Genomic DNA, 23,358 nt, shown 5'->3' on the forward strand with positions numbered 1-23,358 from the left:
AGAGCATGTAAGCTTGACAGTTTGCTCTCCTAGAAGATTAAATGCCAATGTGTGTCAAAGGCTTTCTGGCTCCTGCAGTGATGTTGAATTTTAGTCTCTGGGTTTTGTTCAATACTTACAACCTTTCCAGTTAAAATGTCAACCAGACTTCATGAAATACTCAGAAGTAAATCAGAAGTTGTTTTTCCTTTAGCTCTTTTAAAAAAATCAAAACTATATTCAGTTTATAAAAAAATGACAAAAAGGATAAGATCTTTTCATCACAAAAGTGTTTCATTTGAAACTTGCCTATTGTCTTCAGGGTTGACTCAGTGTCTTCTTCAATTTTACTTGGATCTAAAAGATGGCTTTGGTGAAATTCAAATTATCACCTGACCAGAAAATAACCAATTAAAGCATAAATTTTGAAGAAATTTTTTCCCATGCTTTGTCTTTCAAGCCCTAAGATATGTAACACAATATATTTTTTTAAAATATTAACGAGGGAGATTCTTTGCTGCATTCTGTCACCCAGAAGTTAAGAAGTAACACAAAACATATGTCTTCTTCTCCATAAATATGGGGTAACAAATAAATATCCTGCAAGTTCTCATCAAATTCAATGTCGGTTCTGCATGACAACAAACAGGCTTTTGTCAGAATTATTTGTGAAACATAGAAGGGGTCTGCTTTCCTCTGAGCTTGTATTGTATTTCACAAGAGCTCTTAATACACAGTGTCCCTGTGAAAACTGGAAACAGCAAACCTACAAAACTTTCTGCCAGTTGCTCTCTCCATGGGAAAAATAAACAATGCTCTGTTGTCCTAGTTTCAGCCAAGGACAGCGTTAATTTTTCACAGTAGCTGTGAGAGGGCAGAGCCTGGAGCCACGTGGACATGGCCAAGACATTGTGTTGTCACTATCTTAGGTCATGACCACCAAAGAAGGGGTCTGGTTCCCTGGTCATGGGAAACCATGGTGGATGTAGGGTCCACCTGTTAATTGTTCATTGTCTCAGCTTGGTGAGCATTTTGCATGTGACTCACTCTCTCTTTTGTACACTGTTGTTATTAGTATTGTTTCTGTTACTGTTCATTTTCTTATGGCATTGCTGTTTCCAGTAAATTGTTCTTATCTCAACCCATAATCTTTGTTTTTATTGTCTCCCAGTGGAGTGGGAAGAGATGTAAGCAGGTGGCTCTGGTTTGAGAGTCTTGGTGGGGTGGGCACTTAATTGGGGAGTGTTGTTCCCAAACCACAACACCACTGTTAAGAGCAAGAGGGGAGCTTGCCAGTAAAGATTTGTAAAGGGTCCTTGAGTTGTGTAAGTTACACCATTTTTTTTCCTAATTCCCTCTGCTAAATTTTCCAGGGACAAGAGATTTGGGATCAAGAGACCACAATTAACAGCTGTTACCAATATCATCTCACTTGTAGTGAGATTTCCGTCTGTACTAAGGAAGGATTCATTAGGGTTCACAGAGACTTTGACAGTTCTGAACAACATGGACCCATTCACATCTGTTACCTTTCCCAAGTCAGGCTTTGAAGACGCCAATAAAAGTTTAAAATGCCCAATCTGTAAGTCTTTGTTCCCTACCTCTTTGTTGTTAAGGCAATTTGGTATTATCACAATTCTTTCTTCATTGGTAAGGTTTATTTTGGACTCATCTGTAGATAAATAGTAAAAACATTACATTCTCCGCATTCACCATAAAGCCTCTACCGAAGCAATTAAAATAGACCATTTTTCCCTTTTGGTTTGTTGTTTGTTTGTTTGGGTTTTTTTCATAATTTGCCCCATAAAACCACATGATTTACTTTCAAAAGAATCGTGAAATAGGCAATGGCAACTAATAAGAATGAACCATATGTTGGAAAGGAATGAAATAATAATCACTTAAAGAGGAGAAACAATATGTTTAAATTAAAATGCTGGTCAACAGAACACAAAGCTGACATTTACAAAGGTTATGTTTGACTGTAATAAATGGCAGCTCTTTGTGTACACAGCTGTCAATTAGCATTGCATATGTGTCTCTTGGATACATTTATTTTTGCCGATGATTCCTTATTCAAGATGCAAATATCTATTATTAATGTTCAGTAAGTACTCATGACTGAGGGAAATAACTAAGAATAATAGTTGCCTCTTTTTATTAGCATTTTCTTTTCATGGGAATGTCACTAAAATGAAAAAATAATGTAACATCTAAAATCAACAAAATTGTTTGGAAACAGAAGAATTAAATACAGCAGGAATGGAAGAGTTACAAGAAAATCCCTCTTACTGTAGATTCAAGTGAGACAAGAATTATTCTTTTTAAGGTTAAATTAAAGCAAGTAAATCTGTTATTTATATACTTTAAACTTGTCATCTATAATAGGGCTGCTAATGCAGATATTTGTCTTGAATAATACTTTTTAGTAACTGAAGCAAAAAATAATTTGCAAAAACATTCTTATTTACTGCAATGCAACTGTGTGTCTCCCTAAACGCCCAAACTTTGTGAGTCATTTATCTATAATGAAAATTTTATTTCCTTTTTTTGCCCTTCATCAGGAAAAGAAGCTCTTCAGCTGAAACTCAGAAGGGATAGAGTATATTCTTCTGGCATCGGCATGGAGTGCCACTCTGCCTCAAGAGGAAATGCAAAGGAAACTGGCTGCATCACTCATTAAGCCTGAGCTTTGCTGGATGCTACACAAACCCCTGGGTGGCACACAAAGGAACCCATTGCCAGAATCATATCTCAGTGTCAATTTAAGTCAGATTCTTTTCATAATTTTGCAGCAAGCAGTAAAACCCCTTACTTTCTCTCCTAAAGAAGAATCTGTATAAAAATACATTGAAGACTTTTCTCAAGACAGAGAATCATTCCGTAGTCTAATGTCCATAATACCAGAAAGGGCAGCTAAGGGTGTCCTGGTTCTAGTCCTTACTTGGAATAATTTGTAAATTTTACATTTAAACAGTCATTGAACCAAGTGAACAGACAATCCTGGCACAATGGATTTGAAACCAGCTGTGGTGGGTTGGCTCCTGCCAACAGCTAAACCCCTACCCAGCCCCTTGCTCACTCACTTCTATCATGGGATGAGGCGAAAATGGAAGAAAGGCAAGAAAACTTCAAATCAAAATAATGACACCTTAATAAGGAAAGCAAAAGCTGCTTGCAGAAGGAAAACACTCCCCACTGGCAGGTGGATATGCAGACTCTTCATGGAAAATCAGCCAATAGTTGCATAATAGTTGCTTGGTAAGACCAGTGTCATAATCACAAACATCCCCTGCTCCCTCCTCCTTTTCTTGAGCTTTTACTGATAAACATGACATCACATGATATGGAGTATCCCTTTGGTCAGTTTGTTAGCTGTCCAGGCTGTGTACCCTTCCAGCTCTTACTCACCTGGAGCCTAACTCCAGTGAGGAGAAGCCATGCTGCTGTGCAGAGGCTGTTCAGTGATAGCCAAAACATTGGTGTCTTGTCAACACTCCAATTATATGTCTACCATGAGAAATATCTGCTTCCCAGACAGTTCCATTATGAAATGTAAAAGGTGATTGCTCTGAATACTTTGAAATGAAGGGTTTCAATTCCTACCCATGGGAACACTTTTGGATCCTGGATATACACAGATACAGAACCAAAAAACGGCTATAGATTCAGACTCACTGTACATTTCTATGTTACCTGCCAAGTGAGCCCAAGCCAACTTTTGTGGTGGATACTGCCATATAGAGGATGCTGTCAAATGAGAATATCTCTTAAGGACTTAACATGTTTTCTACTGAAATCAATGGCAACTTCTTCCTTTCATACCATTATGATTACCTCTGCCTATTTTTTTCACATATTAAAATTTATGTCTTGTTGAAAAACTTGTGCAGACAAAAAAAAATCCATAAACATTTTTCACAAGTCAGTTTCAGTTACAAGGAGTTTTTTTGAGAAAAAGCCTTGATATTCTGCCCCTCAGTACATTCAATCCACAAGCCAAAAGGGGATTTAAAGGTGCCTTTTATTTTCCTAACTCCTGTTTTGAAATTCTCTACAGTTATTTATACTAAGTACTTTATCTAAGCAAATATATGTTTCATTTTAATATGTTGAAAATGAGGCAGTTTATATGATAATGATTTAAGCCTTTGGTATCTCCTATATATAATGAATATTTCATTGGTACTTATTTACATCTAGAACACTAAAAAATGTTTAAATTTGTTTCCAGATGAATTTGCTGACAATTTAAATGTAATAACATCTATAATAAACAAATATACTGGTAGCAAGGAACAATACATTGAGAAGTGTTCAATAATAGCCTGATAAAGATCAAAGGCTTCACTCATCTCCAAAAGACGAGAGTTCAGGATTTATCCATGAAAAACCCTGAAGATCATGTCTTTTTATTTTTTTCGTAAATGATAATATAATGTTGTGTGCGTGTAATATTTATCTCAGATATCCTACTTATGACTATAGAAGAGCATTCCATTGTGAATTTTTACTTCAAATTTAAATCAAGATAAATGCAATCATTCAACAGAATTCACACAGAAGCCCTAGATGAGTAAATGTGTGTTCCCAAAATGTATTATATAAATAGAAATACCTTCTACAGACATGCAAATATTTTAAAGGCAATACTTTTAGCAAGGTGAATGCACAGTCACACCAGAGATACATAAAGAGAGGTTTCATATCATCAGTGGTACCTCAGCAGGAACTGTCAATATGCAGTCCTTCCTGTCAAGATTTAACACCCTTAACATTTAACTCAGAACCTAGTTTGGAAAAGTAGTTCAAGAACTTAAAAACTATTTAAGCATAGATACCATCTGCCTAGGTAGCATCATCAGTACCGTGTTCCTCAGTAGCAACGTGCTCTCCCTCAGATTACTTCTTTTTCTATTTTGAAGGTGCATTCTTGGAATGCTATATCTAACTTACACGTAGCCATGGAGCTTGTGACTGAATATTGACGTACAGCTTGACTATGTAGAACTACCAGTGAAAAAATATTATTTCCATTTGCTTAAAACACTTCCACATATACCCACCAGTAAGAGATCAGGAACACCTGAGTCTGTGCAGAATTCTTCACACCTGGGAAAACATGCTGTGTTCCACATCCAGACCTCCCAGCATGCTCTCACTCTAAGGAGTGAATATACAAAATTTCTCAGCTGATGTTATTTTGCATTCCTTCTTGTCTCGGATTACAGACAAATTTTCTAGGTGGAAAGCACTCTGAACAAATGCCTCCCCCAAAGCAAAAGGCTTCTGGCACACCCCTCCCCACCACAACTGAATTTCTTGCATGAAAGTAAAAAAAGACTGTTTATTTAACAAAACACACAGAGCGCCCTGCAAGGCACAGGGGAAGAGGAAAGGGGGAAAGGAATTTTTTAACCTGAGTAAACAGCTGATGAACTTTAGTGTCCTCTTCCTCAGGCATATCTTCCCCTCTCTGGGGTTCCCCGGGGTGCTGGGTGGAGTTGCTCTGGTGGCTCCCTGGAGGATTCTCGTCTACCATCCTCCTGGAGTTCCTCAGGTTTTTGGGTGAGAAAGCAAGTCAAGGAAAAAACACCCAAAAAGAAGAAGCAATCCAGGGAAGACTAGCAGCAGCAGCAGCAGAAACCAGACCCAAGGAATGTCCCTTCCTCCCCCTCGTTCCCTGGTGGAGAAGTCTGGGGAGAGTTTCAAAACAACCTGCGTCAATGGAGCTTCCTCCCAGCTGCTGAACATGGTTAAAGCTACAGGGCCACATTTCTGGGCAAACAAGCAAACGATAGGGAATATAGGATTATTGTAACGTCACACCAAGACACTTCTCTGGAAAGGTAACTAACTATTGACAGAGTAACAATTACAAAGTAGACAATCCTGAAAGCTGGAAACTGGTTTGCTAACCAGATGATAGATTTCATATTTGTCACCATTTCCATGGACTCCATTACTTAAATATTTCTATTATTCTTGTCATAGGTTTTAGCATGACTAGCAACTCTGAGTAAGGGTTTCAAAGTGGGTCTGCAAGTCAATTAGCTCCCTGTTTAGCAATATCAAAAGCAAATCTTAAAGCAACACAAGGCATATTCCACTGAGATCATCTCTTCTCTTTCTGTGTATGGAGTCCAGGCCAAACCATAAACTCAGTGGTGCAGATCCCTTCCTTGCGTATATAATAATTAGGAAAGAGCTTGAACTTCTGTGTTGTCTTCACCATCGTTTACTTTGAAGAAGAAACTGTTGGCCAGATGTACTTTCATTTAGCACTAGGTTCCACATTTGAGAATGAAAGATTGTTTTGAGACCAGGAGCTCCTCAGGATATTTTTCTGGCTGAAAGAAATGTCCCTAATTATTCTTGAATTTTTTTCCACCTGTTTTTTTTACACACAGTGCATTTGTCAAATCCATGTTTTCTCTGAAATACTTTGAAATCTCTAGTGCTCACCTTTCTTCCCTGGGCCCTCTGAACTGTTTTCCAGCACTTCCGGAAGACTGTAGTTTATCCTGAGGTAATTTTTAAAGCCAAGAACAACAGCCATACACTCTGTGCTATCATTTCACGCATATGAAAACAGTGACTTCAGTGATGCTGATTAAAGGAACTTATGGATGACAAATCTCCCCTTGAGATTTCCTTGAGGGAGGGTGGAGGAGAGGGGTGGGATGAAACAAAAAACTCCTTCTTACTATTCAGAATTTACTTGTCAAGATAAAATTGAAGTGAAAAAGAAACAGTAGGTACCTAGAAAATATAAGAATCAGTTATTAGATCTGAATAATAACTTAATCTTTCTATTTCATAGGTTGATGGTAGTGTAGCCCTATAATATCAATTCCCAGGGTAAGACAAATTAGCTAACTCGTTCCAAAGTCGTAAATAAATCACAAATTTAAACTAGATTCTATTTATCTTTGTTTATACAACAAGTCTTCATCTAGATAACATAAGGGAAAATCACAAGGCCATGTCACTATTACTCAGGCAAATTCCCTATGTAAAATAATAGGCAATGTTGAAATATTCCATGCTATTTTCAATCTTAAATTCATGGAACATGGGAAAATAAGCATATAAAGGAAAAATGAAAAGTCATATTTATCTACCCATAAGGTAATAATATTGCTGAAAAAAACCTCAGTTCATCTACCAAATATATATTAGGTCATGGGTGCTCTGGAAGTTTCACACTTTATGCTGTAAACCCATGCCATTTCATTCCTCACTCTCATCCTTTAAAATCCCTCTATTAATTCTATCTAGTTTTCTTAATCTGGTCTCCCAAGGAAATGAGCTGTAGGACCTTCATATATCTATCTCTCACATCTCCACGTTCAACCAAAACGGATGAAAAGAACCATGGTATCGAAATCATTAAGTTGTTGAAACTTACATGGCAAAGGCATCTAGGTAGAAGACATTAATTCTTTCAGAGGAGGGAAGTAATTAGCTCAATGGGGTAATTAGGTACCAGGGACTTCTAGAGTTGTAGGAAATCAGCCATGATCAATTCTGCTTTTCATAGAGGTGTCTGTTTCAATTCCAAAATTAAAGAGGCCTTGTGGAAAAGAACATCATTTTTCTCCATGCACAGAACAAATCTTTTGTAACAATAACCTATACATATATTAGTATAAAACAATTTTTTTGGATAGTTCATCAGAAATCTTAATATTCAGTCTTCTCGGCTATTTCTCTCTTATTAAAATCATTCTAAAGCATTAGACTTTCACAGTCTGCAAAGATGTTATGCTATGTTTTCAAAAGCTCCCTTAACTCCTTTCAAGAGGATCTTGATTTCTTTACTCTCATTGAGAACTGAATGCCTAATTCTCTTAGCCACATTTGAAATTTCGCTTGAAAAATAATACAAACTGAACATACCTAGTGTGCTTATTATAGTTCATCCCACATTCATAAGTGGCATTAATTATATTAAAAAGCAGACTGTAACTTCGGACATATTTTTCAGATTACCATATGGGGGAAAATTTACTTTATCTCCCTCAAAATAATGCAAAAACCCTACTTTTCAGCCAGTACCATCTCACAGATGACATGCCAGTCACTTAAAATTGCCAGATGAAAGGCTCTTTAAGAGAAGGAAGGTACTTTCTGGGTGTGGAGAAAATATGAGAAAATAACCCATATTTTTCAGCAGAATACAATTTTCTGGTGCATGGGATATCTTTCTTCTGTATGTTCTTCCAAATAGCACTTTAATACATGAGGAAATATAATTTTGCTACATCTCATCAGTATTAAAAACAACAAGAAATTATATATAAAAGAATGCCAAAAAACACGCCACAAATTATCAGAGTAATATTGAAGGTTTTCCTTTCATTGTTGAAATACATTAAGGAAATTGCACGCAGGGATGAGGGTCAATCCAGAGCTCACAATACAGATTTATGTCCTGATGCCTACCTAGGTAGAGGCTGTCCAGTGAAAGAAAGGACCTAAATTTCCTCCCCCATCAATGGCATGACTCGAGTGTTTGGCAAAGCCATATCCTGACTTGGATGATGCTGCAGCACACAGCAGTCACCTGAGATTGCAGTAATTCAGCAGCTGTGTAGCAGCATGTGCCAACAGGCATCCCACATGCTGAAAGCAGCACTGAAAAAGTCTTTGTCAGCACAGAGCAACTGCATTGAATTTAGCGACCAGAAAAATTATTATCTATTCCTAGACACCTGATTAGATTATTGTCATATGAAGCAATCATGTGTAAATAGATGCATATACAGATGCAAATGAATCTTTAGAAACAAAAGCTTCAAAGCATGGTGAGGCTTCCAACCACAACTGTAACTTCTGCTATAGTGAAACAATTAAAAAAGACTTAGAAAGAAATTGCTCTTCCCTGTTGTCATAGCTTATTTTCGAAGAGAACACTATGAATATGTATTGAACCTGAAATACTCTGAATTTCAGTGCTTAGCTAAAGTTTGGAGGACCTTATTCAAAATACATTCTTGCTAAAACAGCAATTCACTACCACATTTTGGAAACTGACCCTTAACTTTTATTGGAAATGATAAAAATATGAACTTTTTTAAAAGTTTGTTATTCTTTCCTTGGTAAGAAAACAACCTATTTTGTGAGCAGCAGTAGTAAACAAGCACATTTCTGAGTTTTCTTTCCAATGTGGGTTCTCTGGTTTATAATAAGGAATACATCTTTTTGCTCAGAGGGAACATTAATTTACCTGAGCATCTATTGTAATGACATTAATGGAAATAAAAGGTATTGGCCATTTCCACCCTGGGTCAAATTGGTAATTAGGTTCTGCAGTCATTAAGATGGAGAGAAATAGTGAAGACAGCCATAGTCACAGAGCACAGACTAAGGAGAAGCTGGGGGACAGGACAAACACACAAAAACCCTCACCCCAAATAGATTCCATTAAGCTAATCAATATTAACAGTTGTAATCTTTTTTTTTTTTTTTTTGGTCTGTAACCAGAATTCCTGTGAGGACTTTTAATCTGATTATGCTTCATCTCTCTCTCTTGATAGTTTTATAACTACTTAACAAGCCCAAACTGAGTGAACAAAAAAAGATATTAAAACCAACGTTTTAATGTGATGTCACTCAAATTCCTAAGTTAAAAAGGCTGACCCTTCCTCTCAGTCTTCCACTGAGAGTCTTCCACTCTGAACAGAAAACTTTGGGTAAAAGCAGAAGTGTACAAGGTATCAGAGTGTCTGGAAGGACAAAATCGATATAAATGCCATAAATGTGGAGAAAATATCAAACAACATGTAGATCTTCTTAGGAATCAGTGCTGCTCAGACAAGAGTCAGATTTGCAGAAGACAAGTCTCCCATAGTGCTTACAGAATTGTCTGGCATTATGTTACAACATAGCTCGAGAAACAGTATTGACACCTGCAGTATCCCCCTATCCCCCACCACTTCAAATCTATCCATCAGGGATGCTTGCAGGCTTCTGCAACAGCTTCAGAAATCAAGTTTACAATGTCAGATTTTAAATTCTCAAGTAGCAAAATTTGAATCATTCAGCTAAAGCAAAATGAGAGCTTTATCAACCACAAGAAAAAAAGATTAAGCAACCCAAAGGTAGAGATAAAACAAGTCCTTTTATCCTAGCAATCTTAGCCAAAACATAGTCTGCTTTGGATTATTGTCTAGTTAGAATATATTTTGTTGGCATTTTACAAGACTTAGGAAGCTATACTTTTTTCCCCCATCTTTGCAGATGCAGAGCACTTCAAACCTGGGCATGTTTCACGGCTGTTTGAATTTTCTTTTATTTTTTTGAGCTATCTCCTGTGCCAGCCTTTCAGATGGCCAAAAACTCCACAGATTCCCAGATGGCCAATTAACTTTCTCAGACACTCACTAAGATTTTCTTTAATTCAGTAACAGCTAAGAAAACTCTTAGGGATCTGTATGGTATCATATAACACACATCACTTTGTTCTAATTTCAGCAGCTGTTCCAAGCTTGCAAAGAAAATGGACTGACTTTTTCCCTATAGCACTGGTGGGGTGACTGACATCACATTTATTATCAGGCCCATTTCAAGTTGAGCCAATTTTGTAATGAGCTTACAGCTGACATGCTGGGTATTAAAGTGAACCTATGTTATTCAGAAATATTTGGTAAGTTTCAAACAAAGCCATGCTGGAAGGCCCAGTCCAGCGCAGCTATTAATTATTAATTGTGTTATTATTATTGCATGCACTCCTAAGGCACTCTCCACAGTCCATCTGGTATGCCCCTTGCATAATTTAGAATTACAACTGCTCTTTACTGAAAAGAAGGAAAGTGAGACTTTTCCTCACCTTCTTTTGCCTGGAAAAGCTTCCTTTGCAAAAATGACAAATCCAAATGACAAATGCACATAGTGCTCAGGATACAACATCAGGAACACTCTAGCATCTAGTGACAAGATGACAATCATAAAGGGATAATTTTGACAAACTGCCAGAAGGAATAACTCTTAGCTTAGCCTTGTTTTCCTGAGAGTAGAAAATTCTTACAGAGGAAGATATGCTAAAACAAACAAACAACCAAACAAACAAAAACCACCAAAAAAAACCAAACAAAAAAAACCGCAAGCCTGAAAATATTTCTTACTACAGGGTCAAGTTACCCCTGCTCATCACAGCTCCCAGTCTGCACTTGGGAAAAGAAGCAAGTCATAAGTAACAGGGTCCCATGCTACTAAGAGTAAGCAGAGGAGGACCAGTGACTAATTTGGAAACCACAGAATAAAGGAAGAACACAGAAAAATATAAATCATTTCTTCTGTGCTAAAAGGAAGAATTTTGACTTTCCTTCAGAAATTAGGTAATTATGAAGGATAGAAAACAGAAATTATTTTCTTAATTTATGCAGTGTCAAAAACTGAAAAAGAAACATTTATGGAGACTTTTTAAATAAATCTGGGAAAAAAAATAAGATTCTTTGCCAGTTTACCAGAAGTGCAACATTTATATTCTTTTGTTTCAGTGTCTACTCCTTGTGATAACGCTTGCATCAAGCAGAGTTTTAGGCCAAGAGAGTTTAAAGTCACTGGCTGATGGAGGAAAAAGACTGTAGGGAAAGAATCGATGGATCACAGGAGGCAAAAAGATGGATGGTACATCATGAAAGGGCAGGAAAGGGAGTAAGTTGTCATGTGCAGGCAGACATTATGTCTTGTCGTTTGTTGGCACTTGGACTCTCACAGTAAAATACTTTTTTCTTGAAATGAAGACTTTCCTTTCTACGTGGTTCTCTGACTCTTTCCAGCCCTCCACAATCCTAGTTAATACACAGATTTTGTAGTTATAGAACATCTACGCAGGAATAGGCAAGTATTATAGTATAAATGATAATAGTAAAGGAACTGGCATGAAGGTTATCCTACTCTTCATTTAGGAAACAAAGTCCAATTGATGATACACATGTATTCACAACACAAGCATATTTCCTTTCCTTTGTTACACATTATGTGAACTTTCTCACACTTCTCCCTCTTCTAAACTTGAGATAATGCAAATCTCTTTCAGACTCTGAAATGCACCTTAATGCAGCATAATCTTCCCTGTCATTAGATGTTTTGATTTCTGGTCAACAGATGACTTGCCAGGTGACTCTGGAGTTGTGAAAATTACTGTTGAAGATCCTCAGGCAAATAAATAAATTTAATTACTATGTTGTACACATAGGCATTAATGAATTACACACTCTGGCAACATATACATGGAAGGCATCATCAACAAAGAGGCATAGACATAAAATTTAGAAAAATGAGTTGCCTTGAAGGTAACAATACCAAAAATTATATTAAATTAAAAGAGTTGAGGGAAAAAAAGCAGATTTAAAACAAAAATTTCTTTTATTACGACACTGCACAGATAGAAGAATAGACATTTTAGAAACAGGACGTGGATTAATTAATTACCTGTGGGTTGTAAATAATCAGTGTGATGTAACTGGAAAGAAAAGAGACATGCAATTACAAAATGAATAAATATGAGAAGCTATTAATACCATCAAATAGAATATTGGTTAGACCTCACCTAAAATATTAGGGGCAAGTCACACATATATAAGTTTATTTCAAACTGGACTAGTTATTAGAAAAGACAAAAGAAGGGTTAATCAAAGAAGAAAGGTGATGTCTAAAAACTGATGTCTAGAAATTGACTGAGTTATTTGAGCATGAAAAGAAGATTCAGAGAATATATGATTAATGATTAGAGATATATCAAATAGGTAAGTATGAGAAAATGGAGAAAGCAGAGTTACTTATATTCAGAGACAGTATTACCATGAGAAAAAATTTATATACCCTGACTACAAATCAGGAGTTAGAAAAGAGTACCTAACCACCAGGAAATGCAGTTTCTCAGAACAGAGATAGTGCAGGAGCAACAGAGATAAAATTGGATCCTGATAAGTGAGTGAAGGTGTTAAATAATTTTAATAGTTCAGCATTTAGTAGTTTTTATTAGCTTAGCATGAGCCCTGTTTTTCACATGGTCTTTTCCAATTTGATAGCCTGGTTTTCTGGGAAACTTCTCTTTGATGAATGATCTCTCCTAGCAAAAACCAGCTATGTCTATTTCAGTGAGAGAAGACTTAAATCAACATCCCTTTATTATTAGCTCTGTGCTCTCTTGTAAGAGCAAAGTTATAAGACACAGGAAGAAAGCAAAACAAGGGTGTCTCACTGAGATCTCACCATGTGCAATGAACACATATTACCCATTTTCCACGTGGAGTAAGGTATAATAACTGAGATATGATTAATCACAATGAGAGCTGCATTCAAAATGAAAAAAAATTAAGTCCAGTACTTGTCACATTCTGAGTGCATAAAAACATCCAGAGCTCTTAGACTTGCAAGAATCATCATGTTTTAAGCCTGCACTGCTGAGACATCTCGTGTGGTCCATCACATGTGGATTCCATTAAATCCGTGGAATTTAATCAATCAAGTACATCTGGATGCTGAAAAAGGGTCTGTGATAGTTCAAAGCTAGAGAAAGACTGTGCAGCTAAACCTAACTGATATGCCTCTTGCAAAGAGTCCATCAAATTCAGCTGTGACTGATGGTTCATGTCATTAATAAAATCCCAAGGCCACCTCAACCTAACTTCCTGGGCGTCCCATATTCAGACCAATCTGCACCTTCATTGCCCCAGCTGTTATTAACTCTGCAGAAAGAGATTGATTGTCCTAGTCACTCTGAAAAACAAGTCCAGTGCCATTTCAGAGTTCCAAGTTCTGAGTCAGAGGGTTTTTTCCAGGTTCAGACAAGTTTGCTTTTAACTGCTCAGATTTACTATAAGTTCGTGTAATAGCATCATATTGCATTGTCTCCTGACTAAATTAATGTCCCTCCTGTTTTTGTTCACTGGTTCTGCCAAGATCTTTAAAAATCTGTTCTGATATTTTAATGCTACTAAATTAAAGGTCTGGTTAGCAGGTTCTTTGGGGCTACACTAAAAGTAATACAAGCTAAAACTCTATATCAAAAGCTCAGTAGTGTTCACCAGTAATGCTGCTCCAAAGCTACAATATTTTGCAACATAACCATCAAATTCTGTAACCTTTTTTAATGTCAATGGACCTTAATCCAAGCAGTCTGTATGATTACCTAATGTGCTTAGGCTGGGTGAAAAATAAGATGATGATTTGAAGTTCACCCTCCCTTCCCTGTGGATCTTTGCTGGACTGTGCTAGAGGCAGATTGAGGCAACAAAGAGGAACTTGAGAAAAAGAAATTAGGAAAGGGCAGCATAGAAGATGATGGCTGCAGGAATGCATAAGGGATGAACACTAGTCAAGATAGATCAGGATTGTCACAGAAAAAAAAGAATAAATGCAAAAGAAAGGATTTGCAGAAAGAAAAAGGGGAAATACAAGCATTTTCTATGTTTATGTCTCTAGTAGCTAGTTTTCTGCATACTAGGAACTACCTTTTATTCATTTTCTGGTGTAAGTACAGATACAGAAATAAACACCTAAATTTACTCCCTGAAAAGAAATAACAATTTCAGCAAATAATGATCTGAATGAAGTACAAATAGAATCATGGAAAATCCTTAAGGTTTGAAAAGACCATTAAGATCCTCAAGTCCAATCATATATATATAGTAGGCATAGATTAAAAATAAAAACTTCAGAAAGGAAAACTGCATAATCCATAAAGGAAAATGAAATCTATTTACTCAGAGAAACCAAAATAAGAAAATATTTCAGCTAAGTTAAAGCAAAATATTACTAAAACCAATTGTTCAGCTAACTGCAAGCTTTCAGAGAGATGGAATTCTTACAGTGAATTTTCATGAATATTGAACTTCAATATATTTAACCATCTCTTGGGAATAAACTATTCAAAACCATGTGCTCTTCAAACTACCTCTTCCACTTGTTTAGTTCTGATGTACAACCAAATGTTCTAGACAACAGTCAAAACAACAGAACAAACACGACACTTCAATGATAAATTAATCAAAAGCAAAGTCAATAAAGCAAATGCAAAAGGGAGGAGGTGTTTCTGCAAAAGTTTTAGAAATATCTGCATGTAAATAAATGTAATCCCCAGAGGCACAAGTATGTATTTACAGAAAGTGGATTCACATAGTTAGGATGCAGCCTAAAGTCAGCCCATCAATTCTAACTGAAAGTAACCCAAGAACATATTTTTGATAGGTCTCTAATTACCTTAAGTGCTGTCTCGTCATAAACCTATTTATTGTGTAAATAAAAGTGAATTAGGGGAAGCAAGGATAAAAAAAACCAAGTTAACCACTTGCAGTACCTAGAGGCAGAGATATCATCTGGAGTGAAAAAAACAATTAGTAAGCTACAATTTTCCTTCTGCTTGAATATTTGCTTAGACAAGCCAAAGTGAATGACTGTCCTTTGAAACAAACAGAAGGTGCTAATTAGAAACAGGATCAAAATACCTTTTTGAAAATTTAAATTTATGAAACCAAGCAAGTTTCCTGCAGGAAAGGAGAAACTTTAGGGCAGAAAAAAGTTTTAAACTAGTGAATACTGAACATAATTATGTGAAAATGCATATACTTGAAATAAAAAAAAATAAAGAAATCCTAATAAGAGGTATTTCTCAAACTTCAGGGCTGTGGTTTTTTACAGACCATCTGCCTTCTTAACTTTATGTAATCTGCCATGAGTAATGGCATAATGTCTGCAATTATATTTTATGGCGTTAAGTAATTGCTTACAAAGGTGACCAGCAGCATGATGCTATGTTCTAATTAATTTCATTGCACCAGAATTCATGAAGATATGTGCAACTTTAATTCACCTGCAAGGTCTTTATGAGACAAAACTCAGGGAACTTCTGATTCCAAATGTCAATAGTTAATCAAGAGAGGGAGCTGAATAGAACAAGGTAGAACTTGTCAAATGTTTACTCAGAGCCCTGATTTCCCAAAATTTTTTATCAAAAATGACATACCATCTCCATGTGTTATTGTCATCATACTTATTTCCACCAACTAATAACCCTGTTGTATGCCCTGGAAACACAGGATCAAATGTTTAGCATAGATAGTGGTTCAAATATATGCCACATTTTCACAGTTGGAATTCATTTATTTCTGATGCCTACTGTAAGGAGATTCATTCCAGCAATGTATATATAAATCCTGTACCTGGTAAATTCTTAATCGATGATGCTCTCATCAACTAAACCCACTTGTACTGTAGGCCAACTTGAAAATGAATCAATAATTCTCACTGGGGATAGGGGGAGAAAAGAAAAAAAAACACAACTATGTATCATATTGCTGAGAACTTAAGAACATTATGTAAATTCTTTCAGTCTTGATTTTTTGGTGTGAATTTCTTCCTGAGATTGGAGAGAGGGCAACTATGGTTGGGATCAGAGAAAAAGCAGTTTTAAAATCCTAAAGTAGCTGAGCATTTCTAACCAGGCCTTAACACAGCCTGTACATGGCAGTTTCACTGAATACAAAACACTTACTGAGTGCTAAGTAGACAAACACTCATAAGAATGTGCTAATTTCTCTTGCACCCAAAATTATGAAAATAGGTGACTTGATTACTAATTCCCTCAGAGAAGTGCAATTCAGGAAACACATTAAAAAATGCAGTCTCTTGGCTCTATCTTTGAGGTGTTAAACACCAAATTACTTTTTTTTTTTTTGCCATGTCATTTTATGAGTAGAATGTCTCTTCAAACAATCTATCAGCATCTCCCCTCAGGACATAACACAGTGTGGCACAGTGACTAATCACAGGTATGCAGTGTTTTATTCAGAACCCAAAGGTATCCAAAACACAAGATCTGAGCAAGGAACTACAGGAGATCCACATTCTTCTGGTGAGGTAGATGAAAACTGGGCAGCGATTGAAACAGCCAAAGTGGCTCTGGATATTTAGTAGAAGAGTTTGAATCATTCTTTCAGAATCTTAATTCCTAGAAACTCAAGCAAAATAAATTGAATAACAGCTGCCTCTGGAATTATCTTCCTCCCTTATCAGGATCATATATGGCACCAATATTTTATAACAAAATTGATACAATGTTACAGAAATGGTAAGTTTAACAGAAACAGGTGAAGGCACTTCATAGGAGCTACTCTATATTAAATATACACATTTTACAAAGATTTTTTGGCTACTAAGATTCCCTACATGCATTAGAAAATAGTCATAAACAATGAAAAATAAACACAAACAACTGGCAAATCATCAAACAATCCTTAAACTAATATTTCAATTTCTCTTGTATTTGGAAAGAGGAAACAAGATGACATTGAAGACAGTGACTAAACAGGACTAGTTTATGTAAACTTTCACCTAGACAATTCAGTACCTGACCCATTTCTAACCTTCATAATGCCTCTAATACAATTTAGCATATTCAAATTACTTGACTGAATGGAAAGGACCTTGTTGACAATTGAGAAACCAAAGATGAAACTAGTAGAGTTACATCTGAAATAACATGTTCAAATCACTGCTGAGGGCCGTATACAAAGGTAGATATACAATACATGAATCTCAGATTTGATTTATTCCCCTGGCTCAAAAGTTATCTCCTTTCTTCTCTTTCTTTTGATCACTGAAAGTTAGAAACCTCTGACTCCTAATGGGTTTTGACTTTTTTGTGTTGTTTTTCAAGATGTAGAAGCACAGCAGGGAGCCACATAAAACACTTTACATTTCTGAAAAAATGCTTTAAGAATCACTCAGGAGTTCACAAGTATTAGCAGAAGTGAGAGAGCTTAATTCAATCAAGAGAAGTGGGCTCCTAAATTAAGTGCAAGATTCAATTTCTTCTCTTTCCCTTCATCTTTGAAATTAATAGGAATCTGTTTGTATAGATCAACAGGTTTGAAATAACTGCCTGGAATCCAAACCTGGGGAAGGCTGACCAAATACAACACAGTCATCTTGAATTACACTATCTACATGAAGAAGACATTCTTTAAAAAAATTTCCAGGGCATATCTGGCCTTCTTATTTTCTAATGAACAGATTTTTGCCAAAAAGTACAGTTCCTCTGAATAAACACCTCACAGGAAGATGAGATTTTAGATTACATTTTCAGTGGAAAATTTAAACTATTGTGTTTCAGATATGACAAAATGTTTCATTTTTATGTTAGCTGCTAGTTGTTTTATCATATTAGTTCTATTATTTTTATATTAAGATAATTAATACTGCAAACAGAATAAAGTTTACAGTAACATAAATTATTTTTACCCCAGTCTCAATATAATGCATTATTATATAATTTTCTACTTTTTTATTTTAATTTCTGAAAAGAAACTGGTACAAATTTTCAATTCATCACGTATTTACCTCTCCAGATAGCATAAGAACGAAGAGACAGAGGGGAAGGAGTATATTCAGACTGCTGTATCAATTGACCAAATGTCAAAATTCCCAACAGGAATGGATCCCTGGCTGGATACAGCTGATCTAATGAAGCCTAGGTAAAGGGTAAAAGAAGATTGAAGAGAATAAGTTTGGAAGACTACAGGAAGGAGAGAGTGGCCCTGTCTAGATGTTGCTGACAGCGAAACCAGAGAAAATTTCAAACTTCCAGTGAAGATTTCAAGCTCTCTCTTCCATAGGAATCTTGACCAATAAATCTGATTATTTTTGTGGCAGTACACATAAGCTGGTATTTAGAAATAGAGAGGCATGTTTAAAGGTACAGATAATCAACACCAGCTGTGGTGTGAACACCATTAAAATTTTTTAAATCCCTGCAATTTGAGTTTAAAACCTGGTCATAATAAGTCAGAAGAGATTGTTGTCAACAACTTTACATGAGGAAAAAAGCTGGTTTAAAATTCTCTCTCTGAATATGATTTTCAAATTAATTTTATTCTCTACTTGGGCAGCAAATTGAATGTGTCTCTGATATATGTCGCTGTTGAGCAGCTAGCAGAGTAATGAATGCATCGGTTCTCAGTGGCAAGAAGGAATGACCTTTATTGTTTTGATTTCATCACATTTATAGAGTTCTCAAAAGTCACCCAGATTGGTCAGTCAGAAGCCTTCCCCAGGCCTGATTGCCAGCCTGCACTGCCCAAGTTCTGGGACACTGTTCCAAAACATCCAAACTTTATCTTTATTTACAAAACACAAGAAAACCTCTCATGGGAAAAACTGTGCTAGCCACAGATATAGGTTGAGAAATTAATTCTATCATTAATCAAACCATGAGGGATAACAGTAACAGAAAAAAAAAAAAGAAAAAAGGGTATCAATGTGACATTTAGAACCTTACTCCAAACCCACTGAGGATCTAACATGGCCACTTGGGCCCCAAATCCTGAGACGTTCTATTTATTGTTTCTGCATTCTGTTAGCTGTATTATAAGCAGCAAGGAAACCCATCTTCATGTTGTTCTTTCCATTTTCTCCCTAAACAAAATCTAATGGCTTTGCTTTGATACTGCTCAAGTCAGAAAATATACACTTGATGTACTTCAGTAGAGACTGGATAGATAAACAGCAAAACAAGGAAGAATGTTTGGATGTGGACTGTCCTTAAAAGGAGGGCTTCAGAGTATGGAGTAGCCTTTATGAGTATCCAAGAGCGCTAGGCAAGCTGAAGACTCCATGGTGCAATCCCGGAGCAGAATAGCCAACTCCTATTAAAAAATGAACAACACCTTCAACCACTATAGCAGAAAACTAGTATATCTACACTATACACAAGGCCACAAGGCAGTGGCCAAAGCAGTAGCAGGATTGAGCAATTGCAGCCACCTAGCTGAGAAACAGGCTAAAGAGCAGTAGCTGCACACAATCGTGTGGACTGACTTTCCATACTGACTCTAAACCACTTTGCTGTCTTATGCAAAATCTGGAGCCCAAATCAAAAGAATATTTTGCCTCCCATTTGCTCCAGGTGAAGGAGCACTAAGCAATAGTTCACTTTGTGTTCCTCACTTCACATAAAATGCCCTTTTCTTTGTTTGCAATGACCACTAGGAGCCAGTGAGATACATTCATTTCCCCCTGACATATACACGCAAACTATTTTTCTCACTTCTTTTTCTTAAATAAAAGCTCTGAAAATTCCAGAGAATTCAACCCTGTCAGAAGTGCAATTTCACCATAGTTTAGCACATATGAAATAGTGAAATTGAGTTTCTTACAAACAATGGCAGCATGCCAGAGTTCTGTGCCAGGCTCCATGGCCTTCCTGGTAACTACAGCAGTGTAATAAATTATGCTGGAACAATGGTACATCTGGCTCTCAGGAGAGATGGATAAAACTTTTTAATAAATAGAAAATTAATCAAGAAGTTCAGCTTTGGGAGGACTAAGCCTATTTGTGAATTCGGCTTTAAAATAAAGAGACTAAGGTTTTGAAGATAAAGAAACATTTCATTCTGACAGTTGAGGAAAACAAAATATATATTATTATTAGTTTCTTTCAAACAGCACTACAGAAATAGCTTTTTACTGAAGTTTTAACATTAAAGAGCCAGGCTTCCCTAAATATAATTTCAAATAGCAAAAGATTTTTGATTAAGGGAAAACCACCCCACCTTTCTTATCTCAATTTTAAATAATTTCTTTTAGGAATCTCCTGAGCCCTAATATGTTGCTGACTGGTATCTGACTACTAAACTGAAAAATGCTTTACTCAAGGAACTCTCAGGATTTTGTGAACTATTTTGCAAGCTGAACACTGTTCCACCAAAAAAAAAAGCCAAAAACAAAAACAAAAAACCACCAAAACCCAACAACAACAACAACAACAACATCTTCCATCTTCACTGCACTCACTGAAAGGAAATATTGTAATAATATAAAAAAATACTGTAAAAAATTGTAAAATATTGTAATACTATTAAAAAAATTCAAAACTCCACTCCAATCACCAAGGGAAAGGGTAATACTGAAGATAAAATATTCAAGTCTTAAATAAAAGAAAACCTGGACTATTAGATAATAAAACTAAATTTTCAAGAGAAATAGGTAAGTGCACCAAGATCACCACTTTTACTCTCCCATATATCTTTATCATGTATGCTATCTTATACAGTTACAAAAGGCAAACCTAGTAAAAAAATAGTAGCTAGCATACACCATTTTCAAGCTCATTCAGGCTGAGTTGTTTTTCCCTAAATTATACTTGCAACATGCATTAACTGACTTGAACCAAACCCTGCTTACCTTAGACTGAACCTTCATTTTTCACCTCTAGAGTCCATTACTTTTAAGGTCAGAAAGGAACATGTGTGTCCAGTGTGACATTCTCACCTGGAAAGGCCAGAGAGCTCCAAACAGCTGGTGGATGATCCAGATATCAATTTGCAGCTGTCATTCTGAGGGAGTGGAGAAGTGCTTTTGACATACTTCTCATTGGCAGCATTTTTAAATAAATCTCTACTGTCCAAAGCAATGACATGTAATAAGATCTCAATCTGGCCTTGGGAGCTGGCCAGCTGCAGAGGCTGCCAAGGATGGATGTGTTCTGCCTCTCTGCACCCAAAAATACTGTGTTGTCAGTGGTGTTGCCCACACCTCCCCCAGCTGTTGGAATGCACAGCTGTTCATATGATGTTCAAAACGCATATGTGTAAAAAGTAAACATTTTTTCTTTAATTACTTCTAAGAATTACTGACTGAATCCTGCTCATTTCCTCCCAGCAAATGGACCTTAGATCTACCTTGCAATGTGTGCCTATGGATTCTATGTCCTTTCAGGGGACAAAACAAGACCTTTTGTGCAGAGATGAAAGCAGAAATTTGACTCAGAAGAAAAAAAATGCACCTAGCATGAAAATAAGAAAAAAATCCCCTCTGTCTGATTAACTAGATAATTATGTTACTTATTTTTAAGAATGGTCCTTGTGCAGTATAAGTACATAATCTTCCAGGTACTTGAAAAGCAATTTGAAGAAAAGTAAGCACAATGAGAGGACTAAAAATTTCCTTTCCTGTAGAGGGATTGTAATCCTTTTTGAGAGTGAAGCTCTTAGAGGGAATTCAGAGGAAACTAAATCTTATGTTTGCTATAAATACTGATAGCTGCATTGAAGCCAGTGGTACTAAACCCAAGCTTTGGGTTCTCAGTGTATTGTACCTGGTTAAAAAAGGTGCCACAACAGTACTTCATGATTGTTTAGCTAATAAAATATAAAAGGTACCACTGGTTCTCTGTGCTTCTGAACTGATAAATTCAACTGACACTTAAATCTGCTCACCCAAACCCAGAAAAGTAGGTGCATCCCCAAACTATAAAGATGTTTATTATAACTTGGATATTGATCTAAAAAATTCAGTACTGCCTGTCAAGTTTGTCACTCAATGTGAAGCTTTCTCCTTTGTTTTGAAAATACTGCAGAAATACAATCCACTGGGATTTTTGAAGACATCAACTTCCTACATGTCTTGTTTTCATAGAGACAGTAACTATATAATAAATAGTAGAAATGCTCTGTTGCTGTCTTTCATATTGGAAGAAAAGTCTCAGTTTAGTTTAATCCCTATCAGCTTGTAACATAATAATTATGTGTTTTCATGTATGTACATCTCCATACACATGACATCAGGAACAATTTAAAATAGAATAAGCCCTCCCTTGCAGCAAGCTAAAAAAATCAGATTTGTGTTTTTTCTTTTTCTCCTTTTTTTGAAGAATATCAATTTATTGCTACCCTACTATAAAACTTACAAGAGTAGACAGATTCTGGTGAGAGAATTCTTCAGAGACATTAAGGAATTTTCCAAATTGAAAGTAAATAAGTCCAAAGTATAGAAAACCAAACATGAAGTTTAAGAGACCTTCCAAACCCCTACTGTAGGCACACAGGTGCCTACAATGCCACAGATCATGATACTCTGGCATAATAATTTACCTCTCTGAATATATTTAGTTAAAGGAAGGTTCCAAAGAGGTTGCTTTGTAGATAACCAATAACTGGAGGAATTATTAAAAAAGAGAAAAATCAGTTTACCATACTAGTCTTTTATAGACCAATAGGTGATCAGAGAATTACTGACTATGCAGGAGCAGTTAACCTATCCAGTCTTCAAAAATATACAGGAAAAAATAGCACCAATGGGACCTTTAAGTATCAAGTTCAGGAAATTAAATATTCACTCCACATTTTCCGACAAGGTTAGCAGTACAAAACCAAACCTGCCATATTGTGCACAAAGAAACAGAGCTAGCTATACCAAAACAACTGCTATGTGTTACCCTCTTTTCAGGCATTGACACTGTACTTTGCAAGATGAGATGATCTGTTTTTTCCGTAAGAGAAATGGCTTATGGAAGCAGTCTGTCATGTTAAGAGCACACGCTTCTTCTGTATTTGTGGGACTGTGGACTTGTGAAATGCGCTGTATGAAATG

This window comes from Lichenostomus cassidix, chromosome 2, assembly GCF_008360975.1.
Source record: "Lichenostomus cassidix isolate B80296 chromosome 2, HeHo_3.0, whole genome shotgun sequence".
Classification (NCBI taxonomy): Eukaryota; Metazoa; Chordata; class Aves; order Passeriformes; family Meliphagidae; genus Lichenostomus; species Lichenostomus cassidix.